We start from the raw sequence: 11261 nt of genomic DNA on the forward strand, positions 1-11261 counted from the left end.
CTCCCACTTAGGCTAATGAGGCGTTCTCATTTAAGCTTACTCCAGGACTCCACAGTCTGGGACTAACTAAGACAAATGTAAGCCACGCTCATGCAAGCCACTTAAATGACCTAGCTTTACTAGTCTGACTTAGGCCTACTCCTGGCTTGATATAAGCCTTGTCTGTGAAACCGGGCCTAAATCAGATACTCTGTCTCCTTGGTTCTGCCTCCGAGCAGGAAAGCGGTGAAAAGTTAAACCATTAGGATCTTTTCCCCACGTCTGTTGTGTGGAGCTGCTGCAGCAGCAACGGGTTACCAGCTTCTGCGGAGCTGCGCTCCACGCCCCGCCCATTTTCGTCTCGACTACGAATCGGGAAGGAGGGGGAAGTGACGTATGCCGTAAAGCAGTCAAAGCCGTAAAAATGTGTAGTTTTTTAGTGTGGCAGGGTTCCTTTAATTTTTTTAATTTTACTCAATTAGTCCAAAAATTACATTATTTAGTTACTACAAATAACTTCCCATGTTGTGTGGATGTGCCTAAAGTTTAGCGGCTATAAGAGTAATGAAATAGTTTAACTTAATGCAAGAAGTAATGAAACACTCAGGATTTTTTATTCTTAAGGACATGCCCTGCCTAAGAAATACTGCCTTAAATTTCTGTCATCACTAAGTTTAACAATGACAACGCTGAAGTAGAATTTGTCATTTTTATGGGCAAAAATATTTGGACAACAGTGAGCCATCCACTTGGGTATAACCTTTGGATGATTTTTTTTCTTTTAAAAGATTAAACCTTCACTCTATCGGAAAAACCCGGGTGCTTTGGGAAAAGTCTTTACTCATGATTATTCCTTTTCTAAATGTACCTTAATTTTACTCTATCCTAACTGCTCTACAAGATCCTACTGTAAGCAAAAACAAAACACAAAAACATGATGCTGCCATCACCGTGTTTAGCTGTCACTACTGATGCTGCGCTTTCACTGATTTCTCCCGATTCCCCGACACACAAGCCCTTGGGTCTTTGTTTCATCACATCAGAGGGTTTTGCTTTTCATTTTCTGAAAGTGACTGTAACTTCGGCAGTTCTCCCCCACAAATGAAAACAAGCATGTTTTGGTTCATTTGTTTTTCTTAACTGATTGTGGTTAAAAAGTTGGGGTAAGGAAGTGAATAAATTCTTTTAAGTGTTTGCATCTTTTAAAATGTTTACGGTTATCTGTGACTGACGGTATGTCCTGTTTTTTTTAAGATCCACCCTCCCCGAACTTCAAGCGGACAAAGCAGGTATGGAAAATAAATGGACTGAGAGTAATTCAGTTATATGTCTTTTAAGAAAGACACACAAATAAAACACAATAAATAAGGAGCACTGGAACAGAGAGGCAAACACATTCAGGGAAGGAAGAAACATAGTTGGACATCCGAATTCAGAATGAAAGAAAGACAGTAGACTAAGAACCAGAGGGAGAAGAAGCCAGAGATGGATAATATTTTGCTGTCCTTAATGCTTTATGTAAATTGCAGAGGACTTGCATACAGGGATTTCATTATTCCACCGCAAACGCCTCAAAATAGCAAACAGAAAAAGATTACCCAGTTTGCCAACTGTGTCCATTCCTGCACTCCTCTGAGGGCACCTGAGCGCTGTTACACGTACATCTGTGCATGTATGCGTGTGCAAGTGAGTGCAGAAGCAGAGGAAAAAAATGGCTCTGAGGAATTTCAGTTCTTAGACAATCAGCGAGTTACTATTAATCACCCAGCTACGGCTCAGCAAGCTTAAGAATGCAGCCTTTAAACGCACTAGCACGAAGGCACACACACTCATTTCATCACTTCAGAAGACATTAAACTGACTTCAGTTTATTTCCTGGAGATTCATCCCAACGACAACCCCTCGGATGTTGACGGCATTCCTGATCATCGGTTGTCTATTCTCCGAAAAACCTAAACACGTCCTGTTACATTCCGCTGAAGGTGAAGCCGTAGGAGACGCTCACATTTCTCAGACAAGCTGTGAGAGGGCCACTGGGTGAGGGGTGACGGGTGGGGGGGGGGGGCGTGCAAGCTGGGGGACTGATGGGAGGGTTGGAGGCTACGTGAGGTACAATGTGACCGAAGGGCTCCTCTCTTTCTTGCCTGCCACCACTGCCACTTCTCTCTTTGCTGAGCCCTCTGGGAGAGGTAGGGAAAACACTGACGCTTTTGTGTAACGCACTAAGGCAGACCACCCTCTCCCACCCTCTCTCCCGCCTCCACTCCCCTCTCTCTGCTCAGTAGGCCCTGTCTTTCAGCGTAATGTGCACCTGCTCTGCTTGCAAGACATCCCACACACACACACATACACACACACACACTCTAATACTTTGGAAAAGAGCTGAGTGAAAGAGAGGGACAGAGGAGCAGAAAAAAATTCAGCATTCCACAGTTTGCTCAACAGTACGGCTTCATGTCAGACTATCAGAGCAACAGTTAAGATGCAGTGAACTGAACAACAAAGGTTCTTCTGTGTGTTTCTTTCTTTTTGACCTTTATTTGAGTGAAAAATTTCATTACGTAGATTTGCCGAAAAGGAGACGGGGGAAGTGGGGGTGAAGAGTCGGCAGTCTAAAGTCTGTGTAAAGGTTGCAAATGAAAGACAACAGACCCTGTTTCTTAAAAATACATCATTGACAAAACATTTGCTTTGTTCGCTTCTAATACCATACAGACATGCAGAATTTCAAAACAGCAGAATTTAGGTTGCAAGGCTCCATGTTCAAATTCGCCTAGTTTGCAGAGCACAAGTCAAACGTGCATGGGTGCTTCATGTGCTAAAAGTCGGAGGGAGTCTTGAAAAAAAATCTGTCCTACTTAGTTAATAAACAAATGTGAGCCTGTGGGTGAAATAAGCCTTCCAAGTCCGTCTTTTACGGAACGCTGAATAAGCACACCTGCATTGCTATTTAAAGTGCACACGAAGAACAAAATTGCAAGTTTACACCCGCTTGGAGCAAAGTCAGCTGTAAACCATCTGATGATGGGCTGACTTACCCGTTATGTTAAGCAGCAATGTCTTAGTAGAAAACCCACAAGAGTGGGGTTATTTTTTCAGTAACAAGCCATGTAAACGTATCACAGGGAAACACTTATGATGCTAATGAAGAAATCAAATAGATCAGTTCATTTTATGGACTTTTTATTGATGGCACAAACTTTATAAAGATGTGTAATATAGTATAAAGGAACTTTTCCAGTGTTTTAGATCGGGTGGTGTCTCCCTCTAGGTGTTGAGGTTAAGCTGCCTTTACGACATTGTCCTTTATTTAGTTTCTTGCTCGGTCATGGCTAGGTTTGTGCGATTAATCGATTTTAAATCTAAATCGGATTTATTATTCAAGACGATGTTAAAAAAAGGAAAATCGTAAAATTGATTTTCCTTTTTTGCAGCGGGCTGCATTACAGACAGAGCTCGTCTCATCTTTGTTTGGTCAAGAAAATTGTAAATGTTGTCACTTTACTAAACCCAAGGAGGATTTACAGTATCTTTCAATTGCACTTCATTCCCAATAGGGAAATTTGTTTGCTATTTTTCTTTAAAAATAAAGATAAAATATTTGAAACAATTTATTCCATTGTCTTTTGTAGTTTTACCAAAAAAATCGAAATCGAAATCGAAAATCGGGTTTTCAGAGAAAAAAATCAGGATTTTATTTTTGTCCAAAATTCGCCCAGCCCTAGTCATGGCTTCATTTTTTCTTCAGTTATTTCTTTGTTGACTCTCCCTTGGTTCTGCCATCAGGTCCGCTGTAGATTTGTGAGCTAGTTTCATCTCCTGATGTGTGACATAGCGGCTAAAAGCAATGCACAGTTGTCGCCATTTATCCAGGCTTGAGACCAGCACTATGAGAATACTGGCTTGTGGCTTACCACCCGGGCAATGGGATCAATGTGTGGCTCTGACTGACTGACTCTGCCCACTTCACCTCCTCAGACGCCGTGATCTTCTGACTGGAGGTCTGACATGGAACCATCAAGGAAGTTGTTCACGGAAACTAATGGGGAAAAGGGCAGGCATTTAGACTAGGGATGATCAATTGATCAACTGGTGACTGAAATTGTCAACTGACCGACCAATCAGGCACCAATGAAAGGTTTTTGTTTTTATTTAAGTAAGGTCATGTAATCAGGCAAACATACCTTCTATTCATAGATATGCTATTTGAGTACCAAGATATCTAGGGGTGTGTGTTGGCAAGATACGTGTATCGTGATTAGGGATGCCCCGATACCATTTTTTTTCACACCGAGTACGAGTATGAGTATTTTAATTTGTGTACTTGCCGATACCGAGTACCGATACGATACTTCTACCACAAACATAACTAGGCTAAAAATGCAATGAAAAATGCAATGAATTGGAAGACAGGTTTTATTTGCAACAGATAAATTCAATAAAAATAAATAAAATGAGTAGAATAACTATTTCAAACAAAACTCAGGCGGCTGGGCTTTCCTCCGCGGCCCGGTCACGGTAGGAGCGCACACCCCCCGGCCACGCGCCGCGCCCACAGCTCGCTGAGTCCCAACACGGCCTTGGGTTGTCTCTTGCCATTGTCTGTCGCTTTTGCAGAACCTTAGCTAATGTTGGCTGTTGTGGTCTTGCAGTAGTATTAGAAAACTCTGTATACTCAGCTTTATGATGCGTCTTGAGATGTTTTATCAAGTTGCTGGTATTAAACAACCTATTCTCCTTTCCTCCTTCTTAGCAGCACATAGCTCGCAGTCTGCCTTGCTTCTGTCGTCGTCCCTTATGTGTCCACACTGCTGACATCCCGCTATCATTAATTGTTGCTATCTTGCCTGAAACGGCGCTGCCAGTCTCACTCATGGGTATCACTCTCTTCTCGTCACCACGCTAAGCTTAGCCGACTAGCGGCTAACTGGAACGGCTAGCTGAGCAGCGTCGGCTCGGCGGCTGCTCCGCCGCCAGGCTGCACACTCACCCGGGGAGCCGCGGGGCGGCTCAACATCTCCCCCTAGAGTCACTAACCAGTAACTACAACAACAATGAAGTGGTATCGGTGCGTGGTATCGGAGAGTTTTTGCGAGTACGAGTATATGAGAGCAGTATCGGCATTGCATAAGTGCTTTGTAAATCAACTAAAAAGAAAGGCCTTTGCAAACATATTGCAAAAGTGCTACGTGGCACTCGCTGAACATACTGGGATGAAAAATATGAAGACACTGAAATTGGTAGCCAAATGTGTTACTGGACACAGAATATCTAACATAAGGTGCCTTGTTACAAACACAATAACGTGGAATATAATAAATATAATAAATCTAAATCTATAATAAATCAATATTAAGATATGACAAATCTTTAATAGGGTGATCTGTGATATTTTTTCACACCCCTAAAGTGATCTATGACAAATATTTGTATACAGGACTGTCTCAGAAAATTAGAATATTGTGATTTTCTGTAATGCAATTACAAAAACAAAAATGTCATACATTCTGGATTCATTACAAATCAACTGAAATATTGCAAGCCTTTTATTATCATGGTTTACAGCTTAAGAAAACTGAAATATCCTATCTCAAAAAAATTGAATATTCTGGGAATCTTAATCTTAAACTGTAAGCCATAATCAGCAATATATCACAGACATATGGCCCAATCATGTGATTTCAAAACAATCAGGATCCGGTGGGAATGATTAGATTTTTTTCATTTTCATTCATTTTTTTTTTTCTTCAAAAAAGCAAGTAGTGGAAAATCTGGCACTTTTTCCAGGTGTCACCTAAGACCACTTTAATTTGTAGGTTTGTTCTCAAACTTCTCAGCAAGCAGACGATGCTGCTGTTGCCCTCCCCACTCAGCAGCAGTCACAACAGGAGACGTTCACCTTTCCACACTGGCTGATCTTGCACTGGCACACCACCATTGAATAATTATATATATATATATATATATATATATATATATATATATATATATATATATATATATATATATATATATATATATATATATATATATATATATATATATAAATAACTATTATTCATATATTATCTTAATGAATGTAATTATTGTAATAATTCAGAGGTGCTTCACTGTATCTTAATTAGGACAAGAGAAAAGGGTTTGAATTGTGACATTAAAAAAATAATCAATAAAAGAAAGTTAATTTGTAGTTCTAAAAATGTTTAGTGTTTTGATTTACTACAACTTTATTCCTCTCCCCCACATCATCCGAGACAATTATATAACAATTATAAAGCCAGCAACTTATTGAGGAGTTGACAGCGCTGGGTGATGTAAACTTGGAGTAAACTTAAGGCAGGCTCCTCTGCATTTCAGAAATGTCTGCAGTTTTGAAATATTTCAAATTGGACAGCGAACGCAGCGCTACAGAAGCAACTGTTTCCAATTAAGGAATTGATAGGACAGACAGGACAGAACTGCCTCTTTTTTATCCTCTTCTTTGTGGTTTGCCAAAGCATTGGATTGGGACTTAGCAGCTGACACTCAAAATCAAATGACTCAGACTCAGACTCGGAAGCAAAAAGATGCCAATGGTACATCTCTAAATAGTAACTCTTAGAGCTCAAACAGCATGGTTTAGTGCAGGAGGTGCACCCTCAGTAAATTGAGTGGGAATAATGGACAATTCCTTATTTTGACATCGTTATCATCTAATCTTAGAAAAACTTTTTTTTGTCTTTTATGTCCAAAGTTAAGATTAATTTTAATGGTTTGTTTTTTTACTGGAAGTAGCAATACTTTTACAGAACTTTCAAAATAGACCGGTTTTCTGTTGTTATGTCAATGAAAATTAGCGAAAGTGAACTTTGCACCGTAACGTATTCAAATTTTTTTTAATTTGAAAATGATTTCAAAAATTCGGAGTACTTTTTGCTCAGGTGTGTTCAAATAGGTGGTGAAAATATAAAAATAATAATAATCATTTCATTGGATTGCCTAAGCTGTTCTGAAAAAAAGGATTTAAGATACTCTATAATGCCCAATATTTTAAAATCTATACATTTTGAGATAGCAATGGAAAAAAGATGCTTACATGCTAGGACTTCTAAGGGTTAAAAATGTATATCCTCAGTACCAGTGCATATAATTAGACAAGTTTTTCACAATTTGAACCCTTTAAAACATTAAAGATCATGTCATTATGTTGTCCTAAAATAACTTGCTGCCATAATCTGAGTGGAAACCAGCTTTTCATATTAATAACAAGATTAAAGTCTGGCTGAGTTAGCGGTTACTCTATAACGAGGCCAATCACTTATGTAACCGATGCCTTGAATTTCATGAATAACTAAGATGAAGAAGTCACAAAAAAGAGTCTCCCCGAAGATGTCTTTGCAAGTGTATCCTCAGTGCTGCAGAGAACCGAGCTAAGACTTGAAAGATGGACCCTCGAGGTTCACCACTGAAACACACTATAGGAGTATTGTATTGTGAGTGAGTGTCAGTGTGTGTGTGTGTGTGTGTGTGTGTGTGTGTGTGTGTGTGTGTGTGTGTGTGTGTGTGTGTGTGAGAGAGAGAGAGAGAGAGAGCGGGAAACTTCTTCATAATTTATGCCTTGCGGTTATGGAGCTGTGGAGCAACAACTGGGAATTACAATATGACAGGAGCCGCGGAAAATAGCAACTGTTAGGCACACGAAATTACAAAGATGGAAAGAATGACGAAACGAGGAATATGGAGAAAATGGCAGAAAACAGTGGGGAGGGCATGAGAGCGTCTGGCCTTTACCTGCGTCTCTGCTGCTGTCCTGAGAGCAGTCACTGGACAGGCTAGACCACAGGAATCCTTAATGTGACAAGTATGGAGGTCACACCACCAAAGAGCAGCTAAATGACTTATAACAGGTAAGAAAGAACAAGAGTGTTCAGTGACACGGAAAGATATCCCTACTCTATACTTCACACTAATGCTCTAAGTGGGCTTATCTATATTATCCATCCATCCATCCATCCATCCATCGTCCGCCGCTTATCCGTTCCCGGGTCGCGGGGGCAGCAGCCTCAGCAGGGATGCCCTTATCCTAGCCTTTAGTATATTATAAATATAATAATCCTGCTCTAATAAATCAGTTTAGTTCTCTGGTAGACTACATTTTTTTTTCCTTAATTGGGAAGGTTTCAACTGTTTTGGGCCAAAAGAAGTGTAAATCAGTGACGTCATCATGACATCGTTTTCAAACACTCAATTTTAACCAACACTTGTTCGTATAAAGATATTCTTAAAATCTTTCTGTGCTGGATTCAACAGTGGAACTAATCTGACTACCAGACAATGGGGGGAAATATCACAAGAATGAGGAGATCCCGGGCTGGCTGGTTTGTAAAGACCTCATTCCTCTTTTCATTTTGTGTTCATGGCCGTTTTTTGTGGATGCAAATGCGAGTGTGCGTGATTCTCTGCAGACACAACTGCGTTAAATGGCAGCGATTCCAGTCTAAAGTGTTGGAGGGGGTTCGGGGAGGGGGGGGGGACTACTTTGGCTTTGAGAGTCCTAACTGCTGAGAGGATTTCCATGGCAAAGAGGAGAAGTGCTGTTTGGAATAGTGCACGACCGCCACACAGCCAACCAACATTCACTCACATTTTCAAAACCATTCATTATTCATTCAGCTCCCCGCTGGCCCGCAGCCTGAACTCCGGCTCTGAACGGAAGCATGTTCTGCTTTCGGCATCAGTGTGATCCAGGAGTGCAGACTGATTACAGGAATTCTTTCAGTGCACAAAATATAAGGACCTCCAGATGCGTTCAGGTGCACTCTGTGCTTGCTGAATGTGTTTCGAGGATTAGAGATCCGGCCTCCTTTATCTAGTTTTCCCATTTTTCTGATGGAGTAAGTGGAATGAATAGCAAAAAATGAGTAATAAATCACAGCCACCATTGAGTTGTGTCTAAAAAAAAAAGATTTCTACAAGTACATCTGCAGGTGTTTTATTTGTACGAGCCAAAGCAGTAGAAAAACCCAGTGCACCTCACATGCACATGCACCTGATACACACAACTGGACAAACTGACTGGCAAATGAAAGGCAGCTTCCAGGTCGATCATGTGGGATTTCTCAGAAATAGTGAGTGGTTAAAAAAACAAATAGCATACATTTCTACTATCCTAACAGCTTTGACAACAAATTATTCATCCAAGTGACAGGAGACGTCAGGAGAGTTTTGATTAGGGCTGGGCGATATATCGATATTTTAATATATATCGATATATTTTAAAACTTGATATGGTACGAGACAATATTGTTTATATCGATTTAAATTATTATTATTTTTTTTTTTTTATGATTTTGATATAGCTTAGTTTGTGACAAATTGACTTGAATGTTTTATTTGAGATTTGCACAAATGTTTTGTTATTTGCACAACTGTCAACCTCAGTGGAAAAGTCTGCCTGTTACTGTCTACATTGTATTAATTGCACAGTGTATTTGAATTTAATTGTTATGCAGGAAAGGGATATTTGTTTTATTTTATTCAAGAAGCATTTTTATTCTATATGCAGGCAGTTTATTTTTATTTCATTTGTTTTATACATTTTGATATTGTGCGGACCTCTGTTAATAAAGGAACCTGTGTGACATTTGGCACGAGGCTTTGTATTAAAACTGACTGTTTTTTTAAGAGTTTGCCTCAGAAAAAAATGAAGCTAACAGAGATGCTATAATGCTTTGGGGGAAACCCCAATTATGGCACAGAAAAAATATCGATATATATCGAGTATCGCCATTCAGCTGGAAAATATCGAGATATGACTTTTGGTCCATATCGCCCAGCCCTAGTTTTGATGGAAATAAAACCAACAATGATGATGATGATGACCTCTTTCAGATGAGATCAGCATCTGTCTGTCTTGTCTGTGACCTTGAAGAGCGCCAGGCTCCTCTCCCTCCCCTCCTCACTCACGGCATGTGGAGCAACAGTAGATTTCAACTTGAGCAGATCGCTAAAAGCAGAAATGCCCACAGTGAATGTCAGCAATGCGACGGAACTTGCCTTTCGTGCTCCCACTACGCATATTTACACCAAACACCGGGAGAGGCTGCGTGTGTGATAGAGAGCTGCACATTAAGGCTGATTTATGGTTCCGCGTTACACCAACGCAGAGCCTACGGCGTAGGGTATGCAGCGACGCGAACCGTACGCCGTAACCTACGGGGTAGGCTCTGCGTCTATTTAACGCGGAACCATAAATCCGGCTTTAGTCTGTTGTGTCAGACCGCAGACATATTCGCAATATTCTGCTGCGTGTGTTTGTTTTGCACATGTAGACTGAATAATTCTCAAGGATTTTAACCTGGTGTTAATCAACACATTACTGCCTAGGAAAGCAGCTCTGCGAGCACCTGCGCTCCCTCACGTGTCTCTACATCTCTTAAAGACAAGAAAACAGAAAAGTGTCTGGGGAAGTCTCTCCAACGCTTTGACCGCTGCTTTTACCTCATCTGCTCAACTTTCCCGACATTAAGTAATTCTGTACAGATTCATGCAGTGGTATTAAGTCATGCAGGAACCGTGGGTTTCTTACCTGCTCCGCGCGGAGCGGGGATGAGCTGCTGTGCTCGGGACCTCCAGACCCTCCATAGCGGCCACGGCAGCGCACAGAGCCGGGGACTGCTGCAGACAACCCCGCGGAGCTGCTCCGCAGCCCGGATACATACACCACTGCAGCCGGGGAGCGCCATCCAGCGGCCGACTGGAGCCGGCAGGGCAACAGGTGGAGGGGAGGAAGGAGGGAGGGAGGGAGGGAGGGAGGAAGGAAGGAAGGAAGGAAGGAAGGAAGGAAGGAAGGAAGGAAGGAAGGAAGGAAGGAAGGAAGGGAGGGAGGGAGGGAGGGAGGGAGGGAGGGAGGAAGGAAGGAAGGAAGGAAGGAAGGAAGGAAGGGAGGGAGGGAGGGAGGGAGGGAGGGAAGGAAGGAAGGAAGGAAGGAAGGAAGGAAGGGAGGGAGGGAGGGAAGGAGAGAGGAAGGAAGGGAGGGAGAAAGGAAGGAAGGGAGGAAGTAAGCCAGCAAGGAAGGGAGGGAGGGAGGAAGGGAGGGAGGAAGTAAGGAAGGAAGGAAGGGAGGAAGGAAGGGAGGAAGGAAGCCAGGAAGGAAGGAAGGAAGGAAGGAAGGAAGGAAGGAAGGAAGGAAGGAAGGAAGGAAGGAAGCCAGCAAGGAAGGAAGGAAGGATGGGAGGGAGGAAGGAAGGAAGGAAGGAAGGAAGGAAGGAAGGGAGGAAGGAAGGAAGGAAGGGAGGGAAGGA

At 41.8% G+C, this 11261-nt stretch overlaps 1 protein-coding gene across 4 annotated transcripts in view; it reads right to left on the minus strand.

Annotated features, from left to right (window-relative positions):
- Positions 1 to 10663, minus strand: part of veph1 (ventricular zone expressed PH domain-containing 1) — a 120355-nt gene extending 109692 nt beyond the window's left edge. For all 4 annotated transcript variants that reach the window (XM_061719123.1, XM_061719124.1, XM_061719122.1 and 1 more), the window contains exon 1: positions 10547 to 10663. The gene's annotated coding sequence lies outside the window, so the exon portion shown is untranslated. The remainder of the gene's footprint in view (positions 1 to 10546) is intronic.
- Between the last annotated feature and the right edge of the window lie 598 nt (positions 10664 to 11261).

This window comes from Cololabis saira, chromosome 4 (assembly GCF_033807715.1).
Source record: "Cololabis saira isolate AMF1-May2022 chromosome 4, fColSai1.1, whole genome shotgun sequence".
Lineage (NCBI taxonomy): Eukaryota > Metazoa > Chordata > Actinopteri > Beloniformes > Belonidae > Cololabis > Cololabis saira.